Here is a 17,166-nt window from a genome sequence, read left to right on the forward strand (position 1 = left end):
TCAAAATGCACATACCTGTTCCCAATCGCCCCATGTTGTAAATGTAAAGCATATTTCAATTTGAATATATACAATTACCGCCTCTATTCATTTTTTCTCTAACATTGCTATCAGTGCATAAATGAACAATTGTAATTGTTTATAGCAAAGCACCAGTGTGCGATTTTATGTTTAAAAGAAACACACGCCTGGAGCACAGTCCCAAAAGGATAACAATCTTATACCAAGCTCCAGTGGTTGATTTCTGATGGGAATTATCTACTCTGCAAGGTATCAGAAAGAAGCGGCCATTCTCTTCCTCCTGGGACTTATTCAGTACCTTTAATAAAGGAGTACAGCTGTCTCTGGACATTTGGCATGGCTCCCACAGGTTAACAACACAAAGCATTTTATTAGTTTCAAAGCTTATTCTTAATATTAGCACGCGTCCTTCCTTTAATCCATAAATGCAGTCAAGGTATATCACCTTGAAATGCCTTTCCTGGTTGCCAAAGGTGCATGATCCCCACTGACAGGCAGTTGGCGCTGAGATGTATGTGCTCTTTTGAAGCAAAATATGAAGCTTATAAAAAGAATAACAAGACAGCAGGAGCAGACGAATGTTCACTTCTCAACAGGCTCCTGGATCTAAAAATAGACTGATGTTTTTTCTTCCCCTCAGACAGTTTCCAAGTGTCACTTTCAGGAATTGGATACCCTGAAAAAATATTTCCTTGCCCTTAAATTTGGTCGCCTAATTAAGATATGTTTACTGCCTCATAACCTAGAATTATGCTCTAACAATAAGTGAAATATCTGTTGTGTTTAATAAGTAATGATGCTCAAATGTTCAGCCTCAAAAATACATTTGTGTTTTTTTTCCAAAGATTAGGGGAGGCGGATGGGAGTATGTAATTTATCTCCCAAAGAAGTTCATCTTCAATAAATCCAGATATTTGTGTTAATAGGAAACCAAAAAGTAAGCTGATACATGACAGGGCCGAACTGATAGCTCACCATGTTCACAAGCCTCGTCATTTGAGGCAGAATCTGAATAAACTGTAGGGAATGATATCTGCTGAATCTTAGGACCCTATTCACAAAGGCAAATGTATACATTTAGATTTACTCACTTGCAAATTTACTCTTGCAATTAGGTGTAAATCTACACCTTTGAAGTATTCACTATTTTTAAGTGTAGTTTGACGCCTGAGTGTAGACTACATATCTCCAATCCTAAAGCCTGGGGTGGAGGCATCTATGAATACATACAAATATAAATGTACTACTAGTACATTTTACAGGTAGGCGGAGATCTCACCTGCCAGGGCAGGCATCTCTATAGTATAGTATGGGGAAAAGTAATAAAGTTTACTGCTCTTTAAAAAAAAAAAAAGTCAAAATTATTTTTAAGGGGGTGAGGAAGTGCCTTTTTTGTCTGGTCACTCCCAATTTTCGTGGACAGAAGCTACTGTTTTTTTTACTCTGCACACTGAGGGACTACTGTCCAGTCCCCAGTGCGTGTGCTCTGAATTGTCTTACTTCTAGTTGATATATTCATTTTTCCATTGAGACTAGTCACTTCTCTGATGTCTGAAATGATCAGAGCAAAGTGGAAATACAGCCAATAGTACTATTGCTTGGATATATTAAGAATATTTAATTTGCTGTGTGCTGCCTGGGAGCGATAGACATTCTACTAGCCAACAGACGGACTGCTATGAGTTGGTGTGGGAAGAACACCCTGCACAAAACAGATTGGCTCAAAGAATTAACATTATATAACAAAAGGTCAGAGACATTTCCCACCCTGCATCTTCTGATTTCCAGACCCAGAGACATTTGGAGCCTTTGCGGAAGTAACTTACTCAAACGAAAGAAGAAAATAACGCACAATCCACAAAAATGCCAACGTAAGAAAGATAAGAACATAACATTCATGTTCCGTTGGTTCTACAGGGATTCTTTTTTAGGGGACGGTTTGGGATACTGCATTCACCAACTAAATGCTACCTTCCGGATTTCTGTGGCTGGACTATGAACTGCTGACCCTTTGTTATAAGTGTACTCCTCTTTTTCAGCCCTCAATGTTATTGTGAGTTATACCGGTTAAAACTGAGACAGACTTAGTCCACAAGTGAGAAAAGGTGAAGGAGCAAATATTATTTCTTGTATAATGTATTTGTTTTGTACTTGTGGTGCTATGACATGAGTATTGACAAAATACACTTTAAATAAAAATAAAAACTTTAACCCCAATGGAAGATAACATTTAAATATCATCTGTAGACTACAGGTCCCATTTGCTAAATCATGGCCCAAGGCCTACTTGTGTAGCCTGACTGCTGCAGCTTTTCACCCTGAAATGTGAATCTGTCAAAATATCCCATTTTGACAGGAAAGAACCCTTATTTTAAATATTACATAAATGACCTCATACATGCAAGAATTTACTGGGATAGGGGCTACAGCTATCCTCTGTGAAAATTCTACAGTAAGAATAAAATTATGACTCTGCTAGATCTGGTTTGGGACAAGCGACCAAAATAATTCAACCACTATTTTTAATGTTGATTAAAATCCAATTCAATAGTGAAGAAGAATTTTACACATATATTTAGGAAAAATAACTTTCAAAAAGTAAATCTTTGTCTGTCTCAACCTCAACCTCAATAGACTAATTAGCCCTGCCAGCAGATGGTGCCTCTCAATGCTTCCCATTGGTGAGGTTTGAAAATTGCTCCCAGAGTATAAACAATGATAGGTCTTTTGGCAGGAAGTCCTCGGTGTAAGGCATGTGACTCTTGTCAGCTCAGGGAGTACAGATGGGGAGACTTCAGGAACTTCATTATCTCGAAAGAGTGAGGCTTGTTCATTCATAGTTAAGTGTAAAAGGAGACCTGGCAAAGAGGAGCCTTTGCTTCCTGGGCTACATGTAGCCAGTTTTGCAGAAGCCTAGTGGGAGTGGAAGGTGGTCCCAGAACCAGTTTAGTGTTCTTGAGGAGAAGAGGGATGCTCATTAGCCTGAACACAGCCATGGCTGGCACAACAGCAGTCTCTAAAGGTAGAAAGATGCTGCCATTGTGGATTTACATCAAGAGAGTGCACTGTGGGATAGTTTTGTTGTAAGGCAAACAGGATGGTCTGCAAGGGAACTTGTTTCTCTTTAGTTAGGAAGGTGCAGGAGTCATCGCAACCCACCGGCTATGGAATTCTACTAAACTGGCACCTCGCCCACAGCTCACCAGAAAACACTCCAGAACAGTAGATTATCATAAGGCGGCTCCACTTCCTGTTTGAAACCTGTGTGGCAACCTAGAATGCTGCACCTACTCCTACTTGCACCCAGGACTAAGAAGTACTCTCCATGTGTCAGTCGGCTGACCTCCTCTGTGGCTATTTGAGTCCTTCAAGCCCCACAGACAGTCTGACAAATGCCCCTTGGAGACTACTTCTCAGTCCTCTGTACAAGCCCCTCAGGTCTCCTAATCACATGCTTAGCAGAGCATATGGACAAGTGGCTGAATCCATTAAAGACACAGTAAACCAGCAAATAAGCTGAGCTCACAACCAAGGTGGTGTCAGAATTGATCAATCGCTCACTCACCCAAACAATCACCATGAACAACAGGATATACTCCAGCATAAACAGTGAACAAGTACAAAGTCAAGGCCAGCTGCACCAGGAAATCAACCCACACCCATTTCTCAGAGAGACATGCAATCCTGATAGAAACAAGCAAGACACTGCAACCAGAAATTCCTGTCCAGAAATCCAGTACGCGAATGGTCTGTGCCTCTACAGCAAGGGAACTACAGCATCAGTACTAGCTGCCCCACAACCATTGGTATTAGGTGGCCGAGTTAGCCAGGTAATCCAATCGACCAATACCACTAGAGCGGTCATGTCATGCTATGCAGTGGCACCTGCAGAACCAATCAACTAGAACATGGAGTCCAGTAAAACCAGGGTCCAACAACTGGACAAAGCCATTTTGTGTGACACTGACATGTCAGGATTATTCAAGAAAAAAAAGATTGAATTGTTCTTAAACCTTACTCTGATTGACTCGATTGAATTGTTCTAGGACAAATGCTGTGACCAATGTTTTAATGTCACTTCGTGCACTTCCTCACCCACCTTCACCCACTCCAATATGTCCGCTTGTTAGGCCTAATTCCTTCACCAAATCTAAGATGGCCCCCACCGCGGATTGAATCCAGGCGCTGGTCCTTCTTTTGTGTTTACCAATCTCCATGCACGCCGTATATGCTGCCCCTGAGAGAGCCACTCGTCACCAGCGATCCTGCTATCTCGGACGGTACTCCTTGTAGCCCGTCTCCGACGTCCCATTGAGGTAAGGCTGCCCAAAAACACTCTCCAAAAACTCGGCGAGGTTTTACCACTTGGCCTTGTTCTTATCCCATACAGGACAAACAAATACCCGGACTGCTTTCACAAGCAGCCGTGCCGCGCAGCACGCCTCCCCGGCTGGCAATCTCCCTACTTCACGGGGCCTTCTAAAACTAAGACAGGTATTCCATCACTCGGGCTTGCCTCTCCGTTATCCAGACATAACGGCTACTTCCCACTAAAAGCTTCTCCCCCTCCTCAGATCTATCGCAAAAAACAGGAACGTTCCACCGACGTCCTGCCGCCCAATCTTGCCTCCATAGAAGCCACACAGGCTTTCGGCGTATTCTATCAGGTAAACTCCACTGCGTGGTTTACCTCACTAACTCCCCATTGTACCGCCGATCTGTTTAACCTAATTAATTTTACCCTTAGGTTTACCCGACCTTCCATTTGGCTTCGTAACAGACGCCGTTGGACGAAAACCTCCTTGGCTAGAAGGTCAGCACTTCTGTCCTCTAGTCCGGTGCCCCTCTCCCGTCACGGTAGTTTCTCCGCACAGTGCCTCACATACACGGCAATCCAGTCACCCGTTTTTTCGGTTATGAGCATGAACACACACGCCAATTGTCCTACATAGGCACTCCATATAACTAAACTGTTACGTGGGAAATGAGCACAATCACGACTGCTGCGCGAAAAATGAGCATGATCACGCCTATGCCCTTTCCAGCAGTCACACTGCTGATGGCCCAGCCACACTGCCCAATAACCCCTCACCTTGACGACACTTTGCACTTTATGCATTATTGATTGTTTGATAATCCGTCACTGTTACCGGTAGCTTCAGAGCACTAAGTCACACAACTTAAAATGCTCTTAAATGCGAGACATGCTTCTTGATATACTTGAACTGTTCGTAAGATGTAATTGTCTTCTTCCCTCTTCCCCTTTTCTATTTTTTCCTGTTTATTCCCGCAGGCTTCAACTCAGGCAATAGTAAATCATGTAGTACTGAAGATGATCCTAGTATATTTTTGGAGATAGGGATCGAAACGTCGACTGTTCTAACAGTACTGCATTTTCCCTTTTGTATTATTTATTGCAGTTACTGTTAGGTTAAGCTTACACAAGATTCGCATTGTTTTGTAAGCTGCCTTTTGCTCCACTCTGTTTGCCTGTCATTTTCCCCATGTATTGTCTTTACCCCTTCCTTACTTGGTACAGGCTTGTGCCCAGTTATTGATTTGTGTTCTTTTCATTAATTGATTCTTGACTTTATTCCAAAAATAAAAATGCCTCTGTCCGGCTGGACATTGGGTTTAAAAAACATAGTTCTTAACTAAGTCTATGCTCATTGCTCTTAACCTTATCTGTATGAGTTCAGGACCTTTGTTTTCTTGAATAATCATTAACTACCCGAGGTCCTCAACTACCTAGACGGGTTCCCTTGTTGTTTATATCACTGACATGTCAGGGTCAGGCAAACAGCACACCCATCTGATCATCAGTGGTGTTCCAAAACATCCCTACAGGTCGGGCAGTGAAGTGTCCAAAGATGTGCACAAGGATAAATGAAGAGTGGTAAAGAAGGGCAAAACCAGGTGCAAGGCAGTAGTGGCTTGTGGGGGGAGTGCTGCTGGGCGCTGATGTGGGGCGCGGGAGGGGTAGGGTGGTGGGATAGTAAACTACGGATTGCGGTCGATTAGAGGTAAGTAAACATATAAATATAAACATATAATAAATTAAACGAGTTTCGCTGCGCGTGCTGCATCTCATTTGGAGCTATCTTTCCACTGGGCGGCACAGTCAAGGGTCTCCCAAGCTTTGTTTCATAATGTGTGCTTTCTCTCTTTAATTGCAAAAAACACAGTTGATGGACAGAATGTAGAACAATGTCATACATTCATCCCAGTACAAGGATCTGGGCCTAAATCCATCGTTTTTTTGGACTCCACACCACCCTGGGTTAGACACTGGCTATATGCAAATCAGCTCTGACCCTGTGCCTCATGAGAACAGTCCAGTCCGAACTACCAAGCCATGTCTTTCCCAGACCGGAATCAAGCATCCAAGGACCGGTTTCTGGCTATCAGCCTTCATCAGCCTGGATAGCTTAACTCCAGTGGTGTGGAGAGCATGGGACTCATGTCTGAGCATACCCAGACCACTCGGGGTGAAAATTGCAAAAAACACAGTTGATGGACAGAATGTAGAACAATGTCATACATTCATCCCAGTACAAGGATCTGGGCCTAAATCCATCGTTTTTCTGCACTCCACACCACCCTGGGTTAGAAACTGGCTATATGCTAATCAGCTCTGACCCTGTGCCTCATGGGAACAGTCCAGTCCGAACTACCAAGCCATGTCTTTCCCAGACCGGAATCAAGCATCCAAGGACCGGTTTCTGGCTATCAGCCTTCATCAGCCTGCATAGCTTAACTCCAGTGGTGTGGAGAGCATGGGACTCACGTCTGAGCATACCCAGACCACTCGGGGTGAAAATTGCAAAAAACACAGTTGATGGACAGAATGTAGAACAATGTCATACATTCATCCCAGTACAAGGATCTGGGCCTAAATCCATCGTTTTTCTGCACTCCACACCACCCTGGGTTAGAAACTGGCTATATGCAAATCAGCTCTGACCCTGTGCCTCATGGGAACAGTCCAGTCCGAACTACCAAGCCATGTCTTTCCCAGACCGGAATCAAGCATCCAAGGACCGGTTTCTGGCTATCAGCCTTCATCAGCCTGCATAGCTTAACTCCAGTGGTGTGGAGAGCATGGGACTCACGTCTGAGCATACCCAGCCCACTCGGGGTTAAGCATGAGCGTAAAATCCGTTACGCTCGCGGATTTTGCGAATTTTCGGTAAATTCGCGATCCGCGAACTCCCGCGAATTTACCGCGAATTCGCAAATCCGCGAGCGGCGGATTCCGGGGGCAAAAGTTCAAGCCTTGCTGGCCTGTTGTAACTATTTTACGATGGCGCCGGCAAGCTGCCAGTGCCATCCTAAAATAGTTACTAAGTTAGCTTCAACAGGAAGCGCTAATAGATAAAATAAAGCAGGTGCTCGAGCACCTGCTTTATTTTATCTATTAGAGCTTCCTGTTGAAGCTAATTTAGTAACTATTTTAGGATGGCGCTGGCAGCTTGCCGGCGCCATCGTAAAATAGTTACAACAGGCCAGCAAGGTGTGCCTTCTTCCCAAATATACCATCGAAAATCAGCTGTGATGATTAAGCATGTGCCCTAGTTGAAGCTTAAATTCAGTGACTCATTCATCGGCCCAAAAAACAATCGTGAGCGTTGTCAAGGCTGGGCAGATGTGCCTTCTTCCCAAATGTACCATCGAAAATCAGCTGTGATGCTGGACAGAGGCCTTTGCATCCTTGACTTTCACGAGCGCAATCCTCGTGCTGTTCCTGTTGCCAGGAGCTTCTGTATCTTCATCTGCTGCTCTGATCGGTCTCTGACCTTTTATACACACAAGAGGCATGTGCACTCGCATGGAAGCCCCGTTCGTTTGGCCCCGCCCACACACTCCCGGTGTGCACCGTCTTCCCGCCATTTACCCACTATGATAGCTCACTCAAGGGACCCCTGCGCCCTTCGGCGCGATTGCATAGTAACACACACCTGGTCGCTGTAGGCACTTTAGGCAGCTGTAGTGTAGTAAAAGCACAATACATTTACCCAACGAGGTAGCACTTACTGATTATCCAGTATAAAGTACTCCAGTTGAGTAGAGGTATGGCACAAAACGGTGGCGTCTTCTTGAATAAATATGAAGGGCAGGGTTCATTCTGGCACGATGGTCCTGGCACAATAATTAAACCTCAACCGGAAGCACTTACAGATATCAATTAAGCATGTGCCCTAGTTGAAGCTTAAATTCAGTGACTCATTCATCGGCCCAAAAAACAATCGTGAGCGTTGTCAAGGCTGGGCAGATGTGCCTTCTTCCCAAATGAACCATCGAAAATCAGCTGTGATGCTGGACAGAGGCCTTTGCATCCTTGACTTTCACGAGCACAATCCTCGTGCTGTTCCTGTTGCCAGGAGCTTCTGTATCTTCATCTGCTGCTCTGATCGGTCTCTGACCTTTTATACACACAAGAGGCATGTGCACTCGCATGGAAGCCCCGCCCCAAATCCGCAAATCCGCAAATCTGCAAAATCCGCGGATTTTGCGGATCCACGATCCGTGAATACGCAAATCCGCGAATCGTGGATCCGCAAAATCCGCCCATGCTTACTCGGGGTGAAAAATGCAAAAAACACAGTTGATGGACAGAATGTAGAACAATGTCATACATTCATCCCAGTACAAGGATCTGGGCCTAAATCCATCGTTTTTTTGCACTCCACACCACCCTGGGTTAGACACTGGCTATATGCAAATCAGCTCTGACCCTGTGCCTCATGGGAACAGTCCAGTCCGAACTACCAAGCCATGTCTTTCCCAGACCGGAATCAAGCATCCAAGGACCGGTTTCTGGCTATCAGCCTTCATCAGCCTGGATAGCTTAACTCCAGTGGTGTGGAGAGCATGGGACTCACGTCTGAGCATACCCAGCCCACTCGGGTTGAAAATTGCAAAAAACACAGTTGATGGACAGAATGTAGAACAATGTCATACATTAATCCCAGTACAAGGCTCTGGGCCTAAATCCATCGTTTTTTTGCACTCCACACCACCATGGGTCAGACACTGGCTATATGCAAATCAGTTCTGACCCTGTGCCTCATGGGAACGGTCCAGTCCGAACTACCAAGCCATGTCTTTCCCAGACCGGAATCAAGCATCCAAGGACCGGTTTCTGGCTATCAGCCTTCATCAGCCTGGATAGCTTAACTCCAGTGGTGTGGAGAGCATGAGACTCACGTCTGAGCATACCCAGCCCACTCGGGGTGAAAATTGCAAAAAACACAGTTGATGGACAGAATGTAGAACAATGTCATACATTCATTCCAGTACAAGGATCTGGGCCTAAATCCATTGTTTTTTTGCACTCCACACCATCCTGGGTTATACACTGGCTATATGCAAATCCGCTCTGACCCTGTGCCTCTTGGGAACAGTCCAGTCCAAACTACCAAGCCATATCTTTCCCAGACCGGAATCAAGCATCCAAGGACCGGTTTCTGGCTATCAGCCTGGATAGATTAACTCCAGTGGTGTGGAGAGCATGGGACTCACGTCTGAGCATACCCAGCCCACTCGGGGTGAACATTGCAAAAAACACAGTTGATGGATAGAATGTAGAACAATGTCATACATTCATCCAGTACAAGGCTCTGGGCCTAAATCCATCGTTTTTTATGCACTCCACACCACCCTGGGTTAGACACTGGCTATATGCAAATCAGCTCTGACCCTGTGCCTCATGGGAACAGTCCAGTCCGAACTACCAAGCCATGTCTTTCCCAGACCGGAATCAAGCATCCAAGGACCGGTTTCTGGCTATCAGCCTTCATCAGCCTGGATAGCTTAACTCCAGTGGTGTGGAGAGCATGGGACTCGCGTCTGAGCATACCCAGCCCACTCGGGGTGAAAATTGCAAAAAACACAGTTGATGGACAGAATGTAGAACAATGTCATACATTCATCCCAGTACAAGGATCTGGGCCTAAATCCATCGTTTTTTTGCACTCCACACCACCCTGGGTTAGACACTGGCTATATGCAAATCAGCTCTGACCCTGTGCCTCATGGGAACAGTCCAGTCCGAACTACCAAGCCATGTCTTTCCCAGACCGGAATCAAGCATCCAAGGACCGGTTTCTGGCTATCAGCCTTCATCAGCCTGGATAGCTTAACTCCAGTGGTGTGGAGAGCATGGGACTCACGTCTGAGCATACCCAGCCCACTCGGGTTGAAAATTGCAAAAAACACAGTTGATGGACAGAATGTAGAACAATGTCATACATTAATCCCAGTACAAGGCTCTGGGCCTAAATCCATCGTTTTTTTGCACTCCACACCACCATGGGTCAGACACTGGCTATATGCAAATCAGCTCTGACCCTGTGCCTCATGGGAACAGTCCAGTCCGAACTACCAAGCCATGTCTTTCCCAGACCGGAATCAAGCATCCAAGGACCGGTTTCTGGCTATCAGCCTTCATCAGCCTGCATAGCTTAACTCCAGTGGTGTGGAGAGCATGGGACTCACGTCTGAGCATACCCAGACCACTCGGGGTGAAAATTGCAAAAAACACAGTTGATGGACAGAATGTAGAACAATGTCATACATTCATCCCAGTACAAGGATCTGGGCCTAAATCCATCGTTTTTCTGCACTCCACACCACCCTGGGTTAGAAACTGGCTATATGCAAATCAGCTCTGACCCTGTGCCTCATGGGAACAGTCCAGTCCGAACTACCAAGCCATGTCTTTCCCAGACCGGAATCAAGCATCCAAGGACCGGTTTCTGGCTATCAGCCTTCATCAGCCTGCATAGCTTAACTCCAGTGGTGTGGAGAGCATGGGACTCACGTCTGAGCATACCCAGCCCACTCGGGGTTAAGCATGAGCGTAAAATCCGTTACGCTCGCGGATTTTGCGAATTTTCGGTAAATTCGCGATCCGCGAACTCCCGCGAATTTACCGCGAATTCGCAAATCCGCGAGCGGCGGATTCCGGGGGCAAAAGTTCAAGCCTTGCTGGCCTGTTGTAACTATTTTACGATGGCGCCGGCAAGCTGCCAGCGCCATCCTAAAATAGTTACTAAGTTAGCTTCAACAGGAAGCGCTAATAGATCAAATAAAGCAGGTGCTCGAGCACCTGCTTTATTTTATCTATTAGAGCTTCCTGTTGAAGCTAATTTAGTAACTATTTTAGGATGGAGCTGGCAGCTTGCCGGCGCCATCGTAAAATAGTTACAACAGGCCAGCAAGGTGTGCCTTCTTCCCAAATATACCATCGAAAATCAGCTGTGATGATTAAGCATGTGCCCTAGTTGAAGCTTAAATTCAGTGACTCATTCATCGGCCCAAAAAACAATCGTGAGCGTTGTCAAGGCTGGGCAGATGTGCCTTCTTCCCAAATGTACCATCGAAAATCAGCTGTGATGCTGGACAGAGGCCTTTGCATCCTTGACTTTCACGAGCGCAATCCTCGTGCTGTTCCTGTTGCCAGGAGCTTCTGTATCTTCATCTGCTGCTCTGATCGGTCTCTGACCTTTTATACACACAAGAGGCATGTGCACTCGCATGGAAGCCCCGTTCGTTTGGCCCCGCCCACACACTCCCGGTGTGCACCGTCTTCCCGCCATTTACCCACTATGATAGCTCACTCAAGGGACCCCTGCGCCCTTCGGCGCGATTGCATAGTAACACACACCTGGTCGCTGTAGGCACTTTAGGCAGCTGTAGTGTAGTAAAAGCACAATACATTTACCCAACGAGGTAGCACTTACTGATTATCCAGTATAAAGTACTCCAGTTGAGTAGAGGTATGGCACAAAACGGTGGCGTCTTCTTGAATAAATATGAAGGGCAGGGTTCATTCTGGCACGATGGTCCTGGCACAATAATTAAACCTCAACCGGAAGCACTTACAGATATCAATTAAGCATGTGCCCTAGTTGAAGCTTAAATTCAGTGACTCATTCATCGGCCCAAAAAACAATCGTGAGCGTTGTCAAGGCTGGGCAGATGTGCCTTCTTCCCAAATGAACCATCGAAAATCAGCTGTGATGCTGGACAGAGGCCTTTGCATCCTTGACTTTCACGAGCACAATCCTCGTGCTGTTCCTGTTGCCAGGAGCTTCTGTATCTTCATCTGCTGCTCTGATCGGTCTCTGACCTTTTATACACACAAGAGGCATGTGCACTCGCATGGAAGCCCCGCCCCAAATCCGCAAATCCGCAAATCTGCAAAATCCGCGGATTTTGCGGATCCACGATCCGTGAATACGCAAATCCGCGAATCGTGGATCCGCAAAATCCGCCCATGCTTACTCGGGGTGAAAAATGCAAAAAACACAGTTGATGGACAGAATGTAGAACAATGTCATACATTCATCCCAGTACAAGGATCTGGGACTAAATCCATCGTTTTTTTGCACTCCACACCACCCTGGGTTAGACACTGGCTATATGCAAATCAGCTCTGACCCTGTGCCTCATGGGAACAGTCCAGTCCGAACTACCAAGCCATGTCTTTCCCAGACCGGAATCAAGCATCCAAGGACCGGTTTCTGGCTATCAGCCTTCATCAGCCTGGATAGCTTAACTCCAGTGGTGTGGAGAGCATGGGACTCACGTCTGAGCATACCCAGCCCACTCGGGTTGAAAATTGCAAAAAACACAGTTGATGGACAGAATGTAGAACAATGTCATACATTAATCCCAGTACAAGGCTCTGGGCCTAAATCCATCGTTTTTTTGCACTCCACACCACCATGGGTCAGACACTGGCTATATGCAAATCAGTTCTGACCCTGTGCCTCATGGGAACGGTCCAGTCCGAACTACCAAGCCATGTCTTTCCCAGACCGGAATCAAGCATCCAAGGACCGGTTTCTGGCTATCAGCCTTCATCAGCCTGGATAGCTTAACTCCAGTGGTGTGGAGAGCATGGGACTCACGTCTGAGCATACCCAGCCCACTCGGGGTGAAAATTGCAAAAAACACAGTTGATGGACAGAATGTAGAACAATGTCATACATTCATTCCAGTACAAGGATGTGGGCCTAAATCCATTGTTTTTTTGCACTCCACAGCATCCTGGGTTATACACTGGCTATATGCAAATCCGCTCTGACCCTGTGCCTCTTGGGAACAGTCCAGTCCAAACTACCAAGCCATATCTTTCCCAGACCGGAATCAAGCATCCAAGGACCGGTTTCTGGCTATCAGCCTGGATAGATTAACTCCAGTGGTGTGGAGAGCATGGGACTCACGTCTGAGCATACCCAGCCCACTCGGGGTGAACATTGCAAAAAACACAGTTGATGGATAGAATGTAGAACAATGTCATACATTCATCCAGTACAAGGCTCTGGGCCTAAATCCATCGTTTTTTTTGCACTCCACACCACCCTGGGTTAGACACTGGCTATATGCAAATCAGCTCTGACCCTGTGCCTCATGGGAACAGTCCAGTCCGAACTACCAAGCCATGTCTTTCCCAGACCGGAATCAAGCATCCAAGGACCGGTTTCTGGCTATCAGCCTTCATCAGCCTGGATAGCTTAACTCCAGTGGTGTGGAGAGCATGGGACTCGCGTCTGAGCATACCCAGCCCACTCGGGGTGAAAATTGCAAAAAACACAGTTGATGGACAGAATGTAGAACAATGTCATACATTCATCCCAGTACAAGGATCTGGGCCTAAATCCATCGTTTTTTTGCACTCCACACCACCCTGGGTTAGACACTGGCTATATGCAAATCAGCTCTGACCCTGTGCCTCATGGGAACAGTCCAGTCCGAACTACCAAGCCATGTCTTTCCCAGACCGGAATCAAGCATCCAAGGACCGGTTTCTGGCTATCAGCCTTCATCAGCCTGGATAGCTTAACTCCAGTGGTGTGGAGAGCATGGGACTCACGTCTGAGCATACCCAGCCCACTCGGGTTGAAAATTGCAAAAAACACAGTTGATGGACAGAATGTAGAACAATGTCATACATTAATCCCAGTACAAGGCTCTGGGCCTAAATCCATCGTTTTTTTGCACTCCACACCACCATGGGTCAGACACTGGCTATATGCAAATCAGTTCTGACCCTGTGCCTCATGGGAACGGTCCAGTCCGAACTACCAAGCCATGTCTTTCCCAGACCGGAATCAAGCATCCAAGGACCGGTTTCTGGCTATCAGCCTTCATCAGCCTGGATAGCTTAACTCCAGTGGTGTGGAGAGCATGGGACTCACGTCTGAGCATACCCAGCCCACTCGGGGTGAAAATTGCAAAAAACACAGTTGATGGACAGAATGTAGAACAATGTCATACATTCATTCCAGTACAAGGATCTGGGCCTAAATCCATTGTTTTTTTGCACTCCACACCATCCTGGGTTATACACTGGCTATATGCAAATCCGCTCTGACCCTGTGCCTCTTGGGAACAGTCCAGTCCAAACTACCAAGCCATATCTTTCCCAGACCGGAATCAAGCATCCAAGGACCGGTTTCTGGCTATCAGCCTGGATAGATTAACTCCAGTGGTGTGGAGAGCATGGGACTCACGTCTGAGCATACCCAGCCCACTCGGGGTGAACATTGCAAAAAACACAGTTGATGGATAGAATGTAGAACAATGTCATACATTCATCCAGTACAAGGCTCTGGGCCTAAATCCATTGTTTTTTTTGCACTCCACACCACCCTGGGTTAGACACTGGCTATATGCAAATCAGCTCTGACCCTGTGCCTCATGGGAACAGTCCAGTCCGAACTACCAAGCCATGTCTTTCCCAGACCGGAATCAAGCATCCAAGGACTGGTTTCTGGCTATCAGCCTTCATCAGCCTGGATAGCTTAACTCCAGTGGTGTGGAGAGCATGGGACTCGCGTCTGAGCATACCCAGCCCACTCGGGGTGAAAATTGCAAAAAACACAGTTGATGGACAGAATGTAGAACAATGTCATACATTCATCACAGTACAAGGATCTGGGCCTAAATCCATCGTTTTTTTGCACTCCACACCACTCTGGGTTAGACACTGGCTATATGCAAATCAGCTCTGACCCTGTGCCTCATGGGAACAGTCCAGTCCGAACTACCAAGCCATGTCTTTCCCAGACCGGAATCAAGCATCCAAGGACTGGTTTCTGGCTATCAGCCTTCATCAGCCTGGAAAGCTTAACTCCAGTGGTGTGGAGAGCATGGAACTCACGTCTGAGCATACCCAGCCCACTCGGGGTGAAAATTGCAAAAAACACAGTTGATGGACAGAATGTAGAACAATGTCATACATTCATCCCAGTACAAGGATCTGGGCCTAAATCCATCGTTTTTTTGCACTCCACACCACCCTGGGTTAGACACTGGCTATATGCAAATCAGCACTGACCCTGTGCCTCATGGGAACAGTCCAGTCCGAACTACCAAGCCATGTCTTTCACAGACCCGAATCAAGCATCCAAGGACCGGTTTCTGGCTATCAGCCTTCATCAGCCTGGATAGCTTAACTCCAGTGGTGTGGAGAGCATGGGGCTCACGTCTGAGCATACCCAGCCCACTCGGGGTGAAAATTGCAAAAAACACAGTTGATGGACAGAATGTAGAACAATGTCATACATTCATCCCAGTACAAGGATCTGGGCCTAAATCCATTTTTTTTTGCACTCCACACCACCCTGGGTTAGACACTGGCTAAATGCAAATCAGCTCTGACCCTGTGCCTCATGGGAACAGTCCAGTCCGAACTACCAAGCCATATCTTTCCCAGACCGGAATCAAGCATCCAAGGACCGGTTTCTGGCTATCAGCCTGGATAGATTAACTCCAGTGGTGTGGAGAGCATGGGACTCACGTCTGAGCATACCCAGCCCACTCGGGGTGAACATTGCAAAAAACACAGTTGATGGACAGAATGTAGAACAATGTCATACATTCATCCCAGTACAAGGATCTGGGCCTAAATCCATCGTTTTTTTGCACTCCACACCACCCTAGGTTAGACACTGGCTATATGCAAATCAACTCTGACCCTGTGCCTCATGGGAACAGTCCAGTCCGAACTACCAAGCCATGTCTTTCTCAGACCAGAATCAAGCATCCAAGGACCGGTTTCTGGCTATCAGCCTTCATCAGCCTGGATAGCTTAACTCCAGTGGTGTGGAGAGCATGGGACTCACGTCTGAGCATTCCCATCACACTCTCTCTTTAATAGTCCCTCTATATTCCGCTCTGGCCTGTCTGATTTTGCTTGCAGATCTGGGCTGCCTATGCAGTTCTTTTTTTAAGGTGGTATAGGTACTTGTACATTTCTGATTGAACCACCTAGAAGTTTTCGATGCTGAGCCATCAACAAGTTCTTGACCTCCCTAGAAATAGCATTAAAAGAGTGCACAATACCAGCGTCAGAAGCTGAACCACTCAAGCATATATCAATTGCGGACTTACAGTTCGATATCACTTTTTTGGTCACTCCATCAGGGTCTATGTTTGGCCAGCTTAAGGTGTAGCCATTTGCTTTATTCATTACAATATTCCCCACCACTTGAGTAGGCAAGTTAGACTTCTGAAGTCTGTGAGTAGGTAACCTGAGCGATAAACAAAGGGGGAAGTGATCACTTAGACTAATGTCCTCTACCCTGAAGAAGAGGACCATGTGTGCATGAGTGTGTGAAGCTAATATAAAATCAATAGTGGTTACAAGCCCTCTCCCGTTGAAGGTGTGTGACATACAGGATGGGTTAGCCAGTAATTCATTAGCATAAGTAAGTTCTAATGTACAAATAAGCTCATTGAACAGGTTCCCCCCCCCCGTATGGCAAAAAATCCAGGCCCGGACTGGCCATTGCGGGCACCAGGCAATCCCCCGGTGCGACGCAAGGGTGGGGGCCCGGTTTTGGGCCCTGGGGCCGTTTTTGTTACGGGCCGTTTTTGCAGCATAGCTGCAAAATCAGCCCTGTACCAAAATCAGCTGAAAACCGGCCCCATCAAAGAGCTCGGTCGCGCCCCCAGGGGGCCGGCCGAGCACTTTGCCAGGGCCGGTTTTGGTTTTCAGTCCGGCCCTGAAAAAATCGTCACTATTCTCTTCATCATTGGGAAAACCACACATTCGGTTATCAATATAATTACACAAAGCACAATTAAAATCTCCCACCAGCATTACCATTGTATGTTTAGCATTCCCAAAGC

The 17,166-nt window shown here is 46.5% G+C and overlaps 1 protein-coding gene across 1 annotated transcript in view; it reads right to left on the reverse strand.

The window, feature by feature from the left end:
- GPR158 (G protein-coupled receptor 158) overlaps positions 1-17,166 on the reverse strand; it is a 1,439,213-nt gene that overhangs the window by 622,777 nt on the left and 799,270 nt on the right. The window lies entirely within an intron of this gene.

Source organism: Lissotriton helveticus, chromosome 10 (assembly GCF_964261635.1).
Source record: "Lissotriton helveticus chromosome 10, aLisHel1.1, whole genome shotgun sequence".
Taxonomy (NCBI): Eukaryota; Metazoa; Chordata; class Amphibia; order Caudata; family Salamandridae; genus Lissotriton; species Lissotriton helveticus.